Here is a 12,663-nt window from a genome sequence, read left to right as displayed (position 1 = left end):
TTCCTCATTGAAATGCAGTGTTATTGGTCATCAGTTTTTTTTTGTCTATGGGGTTAAAGCAAAAGCATGCCACAATGATCGTCTTCTTGACTGATTTGTGGAGCTGTCTTTGGCCTTTTCGCCTAGTTTCGTGCTGCTTTTCTTGCACTTCATGATGATTTGTTATAATAATGCATACAACAAGTTTGTATCTGTTCAAGGAGCTCCTTATCTTTGAGATGGTCCCACCAAAGTTAGATAGTCATTACTCCTTACTCCTTAGAACGAATGTGTTGTTTCCATCAGCTTGAATTTTAATGGTGAGAACTACTCCTACCCCAAACTGACATTGACTTCCATCATTGAAAACCTGTAGGGCCTTGTTTAGATTACAAGTTTTTTCACTCTCTCTCCGTCATATTAAATCTTTGGACACATACATGGAGTATTAAATATAGATAAAAAATAACTAATTACACAGTTTGATTGTAAATTACGATACGAATCTTTTGAACCTAGTTAGGCCATAATTGGACAATAATTATCAAATACAAACGAAAGTGCTACAGTATCGAATACTGATTCCTAACCCCAATCTAAACCAGGTTTAGTAGTGCTAGCATTGACATTCAAACAGTGTTTTTGGTGTTGTGTGTTTATCCATTGACGTTTTCCATTTCATGATTCTGGTCGTCTCACGCCATGGGCCTATCTTTATCGATCCATATGACTATTGTTTCCTTTGCCTTTTGTCAACTTGGCATGACACTCGTGATGTGGATGGATGGATGGATCAGGTCAGGTGAGGCGTGTGTGTGTGTGCATCTACTCCTAGCTGCTGCTGCACAGAGAATCCAGCGTGTCAGTGGACAGTCAAATGGCCACATAGCATAGGCCTCGTGAAGCAGTGAGCTGTCGCCAAAAAGGCTCGGGGCCAAGGGAGCTTTTTTCATCGCCCCATCCAATCGGCCAAGGGAGCTTTTTTCATCGCCCCATCCAATCCAATAATCCATCGTCCATGCTGCCACTCATGCTGAACGATGGCAATAGTAGCATGTTCGCTCGTTGGTTTTAGCCAGTCTAAACTAGTTAGTCAACAGTATTTTTCTCTTACAACAAACCAGTATCAGTCAGTTTAAATCAGCCCAGAAACCAACCAGTGAACAGGCCGAGCATCTGAATCTCGTCTTTTGTCCATTGGGTCTAAAGTCAATTTCTTGTCAAATCTTGCAGTTATGCTTTAGGAGGATAACTGAAATATCACAAGAATTTCGTAATTCAGATGTTTTCCTAGTACTTTTCATGTATTACCTGCTTGCTAGAGTAAGGATAGCATTTTTTTCACATAAATTTGTGAAATCTTTTGAAATCATAATTGGAAGAGAACTGTTTATACGATTCGGTAACTCAATTGAATGCTGAATCCGTTACAGTTGGAATATTGCCATCCAAGAACTGTACATCAATCAACCATCACCCAACCTCCTTTGTTGATTGCGCCTTTGGAGGCACAGACATGGCTTTCCACGCTTGCAAGGAGGACGCAGGAGGCGGTGTACACTGTACACTCTGGTGTAGAGATCAGCCGCCTGTTTGCTTGGTCGTAAACGATCGTAAATTTCTAGCCAGAACAATATTTTTCTCTTATACCAAATCAGCCAGCAGTAATAATCTATGATCGTATACGATCGTATCAGCATCAGCCGAACAGACGGCAGAATGATGTAGAGTTCCTGAAGCAAATGTGACTGTTTGGTATGCAGCTCTGCTCCACCTTCAGTAACAGGAGGTTTTGGTGGAATGTCCTTCTATGCCCTTGGCACATCCATCCGAGGCAGCGGGGCTTGTGGAGATCTGGAGGCCGTCGTAGGAAGCGAGCAAGTGGAGGTCGTCCTCAGAGGCAGCGGGGCTCGTGGAGAACCTCTGGGCGTGAGCGGTTGTCCTGCCGAGAGCACAGCGGCCATGGTGCGACCATCAGGGGCGCATGAGCCACGCAAAGACAAGAAAGGAAGAAGATGCATACATGAAGAAGGGCGCCGCCGGGGATGGTGAAAATGCGGATGTGGCTTGCTGGGGCATGGCCGGGGACACGCGGACAAGCCCAGGGCACAGCTACCACGGGCGTGGCCACCAGGGGCACAGTCGCCAGGGACGCGCGGCTCGCCGGGGGCGCGGCCGTCGGGGACGCGCCGCCTGCCTGAGGTGCGGTTGCTGCGGACGCGGCTTGCTGGGGGCTCAGAGTGCTAGGCGTGCGGCCGCCGCTAGCGCTGCCGTGGAGGGAACGAGCGTGGCCAGGGCGCCGCTCACCGGTGGTGGCGGGGCCAAGCGAGGGCGGGCCGCCGCTCGCCAGGGGCGGAGGGGCCGAGCGCGGCCAGGGCTCCGCTCGCCGGTGGTTTGGGGAGGACGGGCTAGAGCAGAGGAGAGAGAGGCGACGGGAGGAAATAGAACGAACCGGTATTTGCATAACGAGTGGCAATTGCGGGTAATTACCTCCAACTCCACGAGGACATACGAAACGCTGGTTTGTGGAGTACCCTCTGAGGAGCTCCGCGAAAAACATGGAGTTGGACCAAAACTTCATCTTTTTTTGGGAGCAGAGTTTGTGGAGTTGGACATGTTTGGCAGGAAAGTTTAGGAGCAGAGCGATAAAAGGTGGAGCAGAGCAGTCCCAAACAGGCCCTAAATATAGACTAATTACGAAACTAATTACACAACTTGCGACTAATTTACGAGACGAATCTTTTAAGCCTAATTAGTCCATGATTTGACAACGTGGTGCTACAGTAAGCATATGCGGATGACAGATTAATTAGGCTTAAAAAATCATCTCACAAATTAGCCTCCATCTATGTAATTGGTTTTGTAATTAATTTATATTTAATGCTCTTTATTAGTATCTAAACAAATTCAATGTGACATAAATTTTAGTAACAACTAAACAACCAAACACCGCCTAGTCCATTCCCGTAATAAAATCCCAACTGTTATTGGTTGCGCATTCAAGCCTAAAACTTCACCCATTTTTCTGTCTAAGTGAGAGATAAATAAACTCCAGGACATGGTGCTGTACCTTCCAATTATTTATGCCTTTGCTTCCCTATCCCTGGAATTGAATATGTACTGGAACAAGGAGTAAAAGCCTCCCCATACTAAAAAGATGCGATTCTAATTTAGACCAAGTCGAACTATCTTAACTTTGATTAAGTTAAAAATAATATCGGCATTTATAATTTCAAATAGGTATATAATATTTCATGATAAATCTAATGATAGTGATACATATTTAATTACTAAATATTAATATCTTTTTATATAAATTTGATCAAACTTGAGAAGATTTAACCCGATACTATTTTAGAATTGCATCTTTTCTTGAAGGGGGCACTACCTATCAGGAATTCAGGATACGAGTAGATAATAAAACAGCAATCTGCTCAGCTACATATTATTTTTATGCTAAAAAACTACATATTATTTTAAAAAAGAAAAAGAAAAATGTACCAATGTGGATCAATTGGTTCTGCGTAGACAAGACTACTGACTTCCTAGGTCAGGGTCAGCTCATGTAGGGCAGACAGACCTCATTTCCAGTCAGATCCTGGTGCACTAAAATAATGCCCCTAGATACCAATTCACAAATCAGATTAAGGGGGTGCCCCTAGATACCAATTCACAAATCAGATTAAGGGGGTGTTTGGTTCCTACAGGAAAATTTTAGTCCCTGTTCTATTGGATGTTTGGACACATGCATGAAGTATTAAATATAGACGAAAAAAATAACTAATTGCACAGATTGTGGCTAATTTGCGAGACGATTTTTTAAGCCTAATTAGTCTATGATTTGACAATGTGGTGCTACAGTAAATATGTGCTAATGGCTGATTAATTAGGCTTAATAAATTCGTCTCGTAAATTAGTCTCCATCTATGTAATTAGTTTTATAATTAACTCATATTTAGTTCTCCTAAATAGCATCCGAACGTCCGATGTGACATGGACTAAAATTTAGTCTATGAAACCAAACACCCCCTAAAAGATCCCATCCCCTCCTCCCTAGTACTAACACAGTACAGGATTATTAGCTGCAAATTGCGTTGCCACTTGCTCCAACTCACTGACCTTATCATTGACAAATCGATCGATCTGAAATCAAACACCAATAATTACACACACTAGAGATGATCTGAACTGACTGAAGTCTGAAGAAACCAAGCATCAGCTTGTTTCACGCGCTGCAAAACGTCTGCAGAGTCAGGTAGGTTCGTTCTTGCACAATACAAGGGCCAGTTTGGTTGCCGGAAAATTTGGCAAAATGTTACGGTAGCGTTTTCGTTATTATTTAGCAATTAGTGTCCAATCATAGTCTAATTAGGTTTAAAAGATTCGTCTCGTGAATTTCGTCTAAACTGTGTAATTAGTTTTATTTTTTATTTATATTTAATGCTTCATGTATGTGTCTAAAGATTTAATGTGATGAAAAATCTTGAAAAATTTGGTATTCTAAGAGGGAACTAAACAGGACCCAAAACTACAAGAGGCAGGCTGGAGTAAAGGTCCAAGGCAAACCTACTCATTTTTTATGGAGGCGTGGAGGCTAGCTACGTCAGTAGTACAGGTATTTGGTCGTGTATGGCCACTTGGGTGAGGACATGGGCAAGGTCGCAGGCACAACACGTCGAAACAAGCTAGGGTGCATTGGGCGACTACTCGCTTGTTGCTTGCAGTGTGTCACATGCTCGCAGGCAGCAGGCAGCTCACTCAGGCTCGGCTCACAAGGTCTCCACTTCACTCGAGTCTCTAAAGTGTAGGTACCGTTTAGTTCCACTTCGTTTTACAAAATTTTTTAAGATTTTCTGTTACATCAAATCTTTGGACGCATGTGTAAAGCATTAAATATAAATAAAAAATAAAACTAATTACATAGTATAGACGAAATTTATGAGACGAATCTTTTAAGCCTAATTAGACTATGATTGGACACTAATTGCTAAATAACAACGAAAGTGCTACAGTACCATATCACCAAAAAATTTGCAAACTAAACAAAGCCTAGGTGTTTGAGTGGAGAGGATGTTTCAAGAGGAGACTACTGCGAATGTTTAGGTTGTTTTCTTCTGCTCCGTGTTGCTAGCTACTTAATGCGACGGATTCATTGGGTTTCAAAAAATTTGAAATTTTCTGTCGGACGGTGATACCCAACAACAGTTTGGTACATTGGTTTTAGGACAAAATAGCAATTTGGTGTGTCGTGTGCGTATTCTCAATTCTCGGTTCCAGGTTCAAATGCTAATCTTTATCTTTTCATGTCGTGTTTGGAATGTGGTAATGTTGTTCTATTCCTGCATTTTTTTATGAAATTAGACTGAATTCTTGCATTCCAAACATGCCATTATGGGACATGCTAGAGTTCACGTCATTATATTAAGGATTTCCTTCCATAAAAAATGATATAAGTCTATTAGAGCATCTACAACAGTCTATCAATAATCTATCACTAACATGTATGTATTGAGGTAGCCTAATATTATTTTTGTAAATATTAGGGGAGTTGCTACAGAAATGCAACTTCCCTTTTATTTGAGGGAAGATAAGATAATTATTAGTTGCCACAAAAAAGGGGAATAGGTATCGGGTAACTACTGAAGCAAGAAAAAATATAGTTAACTCTAATATGGCAGCTTTATAGTGATATGAGGTATTGAGGGACTCTTGGAGATGGTCTTAGGATGACATAGTTTCTAATATGAAACTTTAATTAGCAATATATCCGTGTATGAATTATATTATCAACTGTTATCTTATATTATTAAAGTATTGCTCGACAGATCTCAATAATGCAATGTTAAGCTTACGCTCCCAATCCATTGATGATCAAAGTTACTCCCTCTATTTTTTTTACATGTCTTGTTAGCTTTGTCCTAAGTCAAACTTTACTATCTTTAACCATCAATTTTTTTGACCAAATTAGCAGGGGAGTCCTCTACCTATTTTTTTTTTCTTTTTCATTAAATGAAAGAATGAGCTATTTACAAATTTACATATTTTCAAAACAGGCAGCCAGGAGTACACCACTTAGAGTCTCACAACTTATATGAATTATATGTTACGAAAGTATTTCTCATAGTGATCTAAAAGCATAAACCTTACGTCATGAACCCATATAATCTTTTTGAAATCGATGGTCCAAGATACGAATGTTTGATTTAGGACGAAGTTAATACTGTAAAAAAAACGGAGAAAGTAGGAAGGTGACATAACACAAGCCAAGATGCCCAAAAAAAGATTTGAGTTTGAATGAGGGATGGAACCTGCTGATTCTGGTCCACCACATGTCCATGTCCATCTCCAATCTCTCTTCCAACTACTAATTACCAATCACCAGCGCCCATTTGCCTTGCCACTAGTAAAATCCCCTACTAGTCACTGCCATCCATTTGCCTAAAGGAAAATTCTACTCGCCGTCTAGTACATAAGTACAGTCACAGTCACAGTCACAGTCACAGTCACAGACACAGCATATCCTAGTCGTAGCACAGCAGCACTTGTCTGTTTGACCCCATGGCTTGCGCTGCGTAGCGTAGAGTGTAGAGAAGCAGGGGCATGGCGGAGCTCCCAGAGTCCCAGGGATCTTGTTGGCTTGCGCTCGCTCACAAGTCCGTGTCCGCCATGCAAGCCCTTGCTGGGTCGCTCTCGCTCGTTACCTGTCGTCTCGGAATGGCTGCATTGCAGCTCCCCCCAGCAGATTCTTCAGCCTCGAGGTCCGTCCGGAGATGGCGTGAGCGTCCGGTTGCAAGCGTTGAAGAAACTGGGTCGGCAACGGAGCGATCGAGGGGTTTGAAACCTGTTTGTTAATTTTGTTTATATTACGAATGAACAGACAGCGCCATGCATGTGGTCTGCAGTGGTAAATTAAGGTAGTAACTCAGTAGTTTATTTAATTTAGTCCCCCGATCGATGAGTTCAACGGCCTCCGTATTTCAGCGTGCAGTGACAGAGCATCTTCCCGGATCTGCCGTGCTGACTTTTTTTTTTTTGGTTCTTGATTGGCGAAGCAAATTCTGACTTTGTGGGTTTTATGCGCGCCGAGTTTAGAAGAGAGATGTCAGATGTCAAAGAACTAGCACAAGATTCTTGGTTCTGAACTAGTAGCGAATATATACATTTGTATAAGTACACTCTTCGGTGCCAGATGCCGGTTCATGTTATATGGTTTTAGCGTTCACGATCTGCACTACTATATAGACGGAATTCGCAATGCTTAGCCGCGGTAAAAAACAACTTCTACAGAGGAATTCGCAACCACATCTATGCAGGAACATCAATCAAGAAATGAAGCAGAGGTACGGAACCGTCTAAGGACAGACCATAAGATCAACCTCCGCATAAATGATTTCTCCAAAACAATTTATGTACCGTACTCCCTACACAAGGTTACCTAAACAAAGCATTTGTAGAAGCGGTTGTATATATAATTACGGATTTGCTAGCATCTAGACTATGTTCCGGAGCGCTAGCGTCGGACGGTGCCGCTTGCGTAAGAAGTGGAGCCCACGCTGTTTGTTTTCGCGTGCCCCACCGCGTGGACCCCATGCTGCTTCTTGCCCTACCATCGCACTCGCTCTGCTTCGCTTGACCGCCGCGCGCCCACGCTTGCACGCGGGAATGCCACGTGGGTCCCAGTCACCTGCCCCGCCTATGGATGCACGTCGCGGATGCATTTGCCGGCCTCAAGCACCCGCACGGTGGCCCATGGCTGCGCCCAGCAGCTGAGGCGGGCGGCTGCGGTGGGTGGGTCCCATTACAACATGTGCAACACCATATTTATTTTTTTAATATCGAGATGAAACACTTGCAACATACGTCTGAAACAGTTGAAACACTTGCAACATACATCTGAAACACATGCAAAACACCGAAAAACTTGAAAACACATGTGTAGCCACTGCAAACGTATGCAACATCCAGATGAAACGCTTGCAACATATTATGAAACACCTGAAATACTTGAAACATACGCTTGCAACATGCATGTATATGCAACACCCAGATCTACTTTTGCAACATCCAGATAAAACTATTGCAACATCCAGATAAAACAGATTTTGAACAAACTCTTGCAACGTACGTGTATAGCCATCGCAACATTTGCAACATCCCAATCTACTTTTGCAACATCATATGAAACACTAGAACATACCTTTGAAACATCTGAGACACTTGAAATATATGTTTACAATATGTGCTTTCAGCACAACATCTCCTTGCTGCTTGGGAGAATGAAGGCTCATCGGCATGTGGAGTTCATTGGAGTACAACTCGTTGGTGTGCGCGGAGCTCGCCGCTCTGGTGAGGAAGGTCGTGACAGGTCTGATGTAGAAGATGCTCTGGTGGAGAAGGCCACGGCTGATCTGGCGCGAGCTATCACCGCTCCGGTGGAGAAGGTAATCCACACGCTAGAGAAGCCCGCGGCGGACAGGAGGCGCGATGGAGATAGAGGAAGGCGGGTGGCCACTCTCGGGCGCGGTAGAGATGCCATTCGGCAGCCCCAGGGACGCCATGGAGAACACTGCGGCGGCATGCGGAGCGCGGTCGTGGTGGGGCATGGTTGCGGCGCGGTGAAGAGCCTTCTAGAGAATGGAGACAACATGCTATGGTTAGAGGTGAGTGGACGAGAGGATAAGACTGTTGGGCCGTTAGGCTAGTGTCGCGGCCCGCGAATGAAAATATCCAGACGATCGGACGCCCTGACCACAACATTTCCGATATAATTATCCCTAAAAATATATTTTTAAGGATGGTCCAAAAGATCAGCCATATTGTTTTAAAATGATTTATCCACACTTAGATTGTCGTTGCTTTTGCGTGTGCATGTCATGGATTCGAATATGAGACCTTCACCTTCTAACGTGTGCAGCAGCCGCTGTCGTACTAAGGGAGATGAGGCTCGTAAAAATTTTGGTCAAAAACTCGATAGTAAATACAACGGAGAGCGATCCGAAGAAGATCACACGAAGACCTATTTGTGCGTGGGCAAGGTCCATGGACGAAATATGAAGTTTTTTTTGCTCTAGCAAGGACATCTTTACGAGGGTCTTCAATAAGGGGAGTGTTCGGCTGGATGGTTAATAAATCAAAATACTGTTCCGGCTGAATTATTGTAAGAAAAAAATATTGTTCTAGCTGAAAGACATTGTTCATGTAAACAGTGCCCATGTGAGTGGGCTGGTCAGCCAGCCAGCCAACCAGCCGAACACGCTCAAGGACTAGAGGAAAATGCGAGTTTAATTTCTCAATACCTCGGGAAAAAGTTGATGCAAGAGTTTGCATTCTCGGATTCATTTAGCTTTCTGCATTTACTTGCATTCCTCGATGTGTGTTTGACCTTTTTCTAGGCCTGGTTTAGATTACCTCCAAATTCTAAGTTTTTTTACTCTCTCTTCATCACATCAATTTTTAGCCGCTTGCAGGGAATATTAAATATAGGTAAAAAAAATAACTAATTGCACAGTTTAGTTGAAAATCACGAGATGAATCTTTTGAGCTTAGTTGGTCCACGATTGGATAATATTTACCAAATAAGACGAAAGTGCTACTATTCATCGGTTTGAAATTTTTTGCAATCTAAACATGGCCCTAGTCTACCTTGCTAGGCTGTCAATAGAATTGAAGCCTTAGGTGCAAAACTCTTTTAAACAGAGATAACAAACACTTAACAAAATTTTAGTGCATATCTAGATAATATCCTACATAGGCTTTGATAAGTAGGTTTGAAAGACCATTAGGTTTTTAAGTTAACTAATGCATTTCCCTCTCAGGTGGCATGGCCTCTTCCAACCAGGATGAATAAAAATAATTGATGTTGAATGTATCCGTGTTTGCTAGTTTCACCGCGTGATTTTGTCATGGAAAGTTTGCAAAACACGTTTGGACATCTATTAGAACGTTTTGAGAAAATTTCAGATTTTCTAGATTTTTTCCTGTTTTTTATAGTTAAATCTAGTTAGCGTCTATGTTTATGGGCTTTAAATATTTTTCTCTGTGTTTCTCTTGTCCAAACTATCTCAATGTTTCTTCAGAATTTTAGAGGCATATTTTGTGGTTTAAAAGCCTTGGCGGGTTTTTACATGTTTTATTTAAAATTTGATGAAACCACCTCTAGTGTAGGCAAAGGCAAGGAGGTATTAAAGGTTTTGAGAAAGATAATTTGTTAGAATTTAAAGAGGAAATATAGACTACAATGAAACACAATGGGCCCATGCTGATACTCCATCTGTCTAGAAAAGAATGCAACTACGGGTTACGTAAAATCAAAAGTGGTTCATGTTTAACCAAATTTCTAGGGAATACTATTCACATTTACGGCTCCAAAATAATTTATTATGAAAATACATTTCGTAATTAGTTTTATGATATTTATTTAATATCATAAATATTGATACCATTTTTATCTATAATTGATCGAACTTAAGATATACTAAACCATGACACTGTGCTAGAATTGCACTGGTACTCCATTTTCTAGGATCACTACGCTGATAGTCCTTGTTTAGGAAACAAAGTTTGCATATAGTGTACACAGAAGCAAAGTTGATACAAATACAATCGGGCGGTCTAAGAAGCCACACATGACGCCCTGTATTCTCCTACAAAGAACTCGCTAGGATATGAGCATCGCCATTCGACCCTCTACGGCTCTACCTTTGTATAAGGAGAATGAACCGAGGAAAGTTTTGTCACTGTCAATCTCTTGGATATAAGGCCATGTTCGCTTGAACTTATCACAATAAAACTCGCTAGTGTTTTTCTTTCACAATAAAACAGCATCAATCGGCTTATCAGCCACAAAAACTATTAGCTGAACAGCTCGTCCATACTCGTCCTGAGTACGATGATAAATTGATACCCACTCCATTCTAAATTATAAGTCGTTTTGATTTCTTGATACGTCAATTTTATTATATATATATATATATATATATATATATATATATAATTATAATTTGAAATTTGAAATGGAGGGAGCAGGTGAGAGGCAATGAAAAAAAAACTTTTCTCTCCTGTGCTACTAGGCCGCAACCTGATGAAGGTACTACTAGGCCCAACACGATAAGTGGGCCAGGACGTGGCGGTATCCGTGTGTGCGTGTCCAAGCAACGACGGCGGAGCGGTCCACGCGTGCTGTGGAGCCGACGGGGGCCCGGGGTGGGGGTGTGGGGCTCCGTCGCTCTGACCCGCCAGCCAGGCTGGACGCGGATAGACTTGGGGCGCCGTGGCCTCTTGGGCCATCGCCGGACCGGATCGCGTTCAAGGCCGGCGACGTGTGCGTGCGTGGCTGCCTGCTCCCTTGGCGCGCTCCTGTTTCAGCTCATCTTCATGTCCGGCGGCACGCTAGCTGGACCTCCCAGGCTCGGCATGTCCGGCGGGGGACCGATCGAGGAAAACTTTGGACCAAGCTGGTGTTGGGCGCGTTTTTTTTCTGTCGTGCGTGCGCAGCGCACGGCAGGATCGGCGGAGCAATGCCTGCCGCGCCGGTGCCAGGGCGGCATGGAACGCGCGCGCGCGCGCCCACAGCCTGTTCGTGACAATGTCTTCGCCGAGGTTTGTATTGCATCAGCAGACGGCCAGGCTGTGAGTCTTAACTGTAAGTCTGAGTTCAGTTCGTTTTGCTTTCATTTTCAGTTAAGTTCAGTTAGCGTTCTGTTAGCGTAGAGCTCGGCTTTGGATTCTTTCCTCCCGAGCGCGTCTTTGTACCGTTTCTGTAGGATCGTGGCGTGGACTGGGCATGTGGGATGGCACATGCAGTAGTGCGGTTCATGGCCACGAATGTCGGTTGGTGCGAGCAAAGCCCGGCCACCATTTTCTTTCCGTTGAAGTCTTCTCTGTAATTAGATACAAATAATAGAGGAGCATAAACAGAAAAGCTGCTGCAGTTTGCACAGCACCAAAAAAATACCCTGTGTTCATCGTGCTTGTATTCTCAGTACGTGAGGTTGAGAGTTTCTTGGCCGGAACATTTCAGGCTGACATTTGGTATCAGAGCCGAGATCACGCCGCCGGCGCCATGTCCGAGTCTCCGTCGAAGAAGAAGGAGGTTACTCCATCGCGTTCGCCGCGCCGCCGCCGAGGCCGCTCGCACACTCGCCGCTCTCGCGCCCGCAGCGGGTCGCGCGTCCTGGAGCGCATTGTGGAGCGTCCGTCCGCGAGCGTCGCGTGGCCGATGCTCACGCGATCCAACTACCCCGAGTGGGCGTTGGTCATGGAGGTCAACTTCCAGACGCTCCGAGTATGGGACGTCGTCGTCGACGCCATCGACGACGATCCTGACGAGGACGACTACCACGACGATCGGGTGGCCATGGCGGGCATCCTGCGGTCCGTACCGCAGGAACTCTGGAACGCACTCGCTGTCCGGCGCACGGCGAAGGAGGCATGGGACGCCATCAAGATCCTCCGGGTCGGCGACGAGCGTGCGCGCGACGCCACCGCGCAGCAGCTCCGCCGCGACTTCGGCAACCTCGCCTTCAAGGATGGGGAAACCGTCAGCGACTTCGGCGTGCGGATCACCACTCTCGCCACGAACCTGCGCACCCTCGGCGACAACATCTCCGAATCCGAGGTAGTTAAGAAACTGCTGCAGGTAGTGCCGGAGAAGCTGTCCCAAGCCGCCGTCTCCATCGAGATGTT

This window comes from Miscanthus floridulus, chromosome 15 (genome assembly GCF_019320115.1).
Source record: "Miscanthus floridulus cultivar M001 chromosome 15, ASM1932011v1, whole genome shotgun sequence".
Lineage (NCBI taxonomy): Eukaryota > Viridiplantae > Streptophyta > Magnoliopsida > Poales > Poaceae > Miscanthus > Miscanthus floridulus.
The sequence above is the reverse complement of the archived record's forward strand: the minus strand, read 5'-3'. Positions refer to the sequence as shown.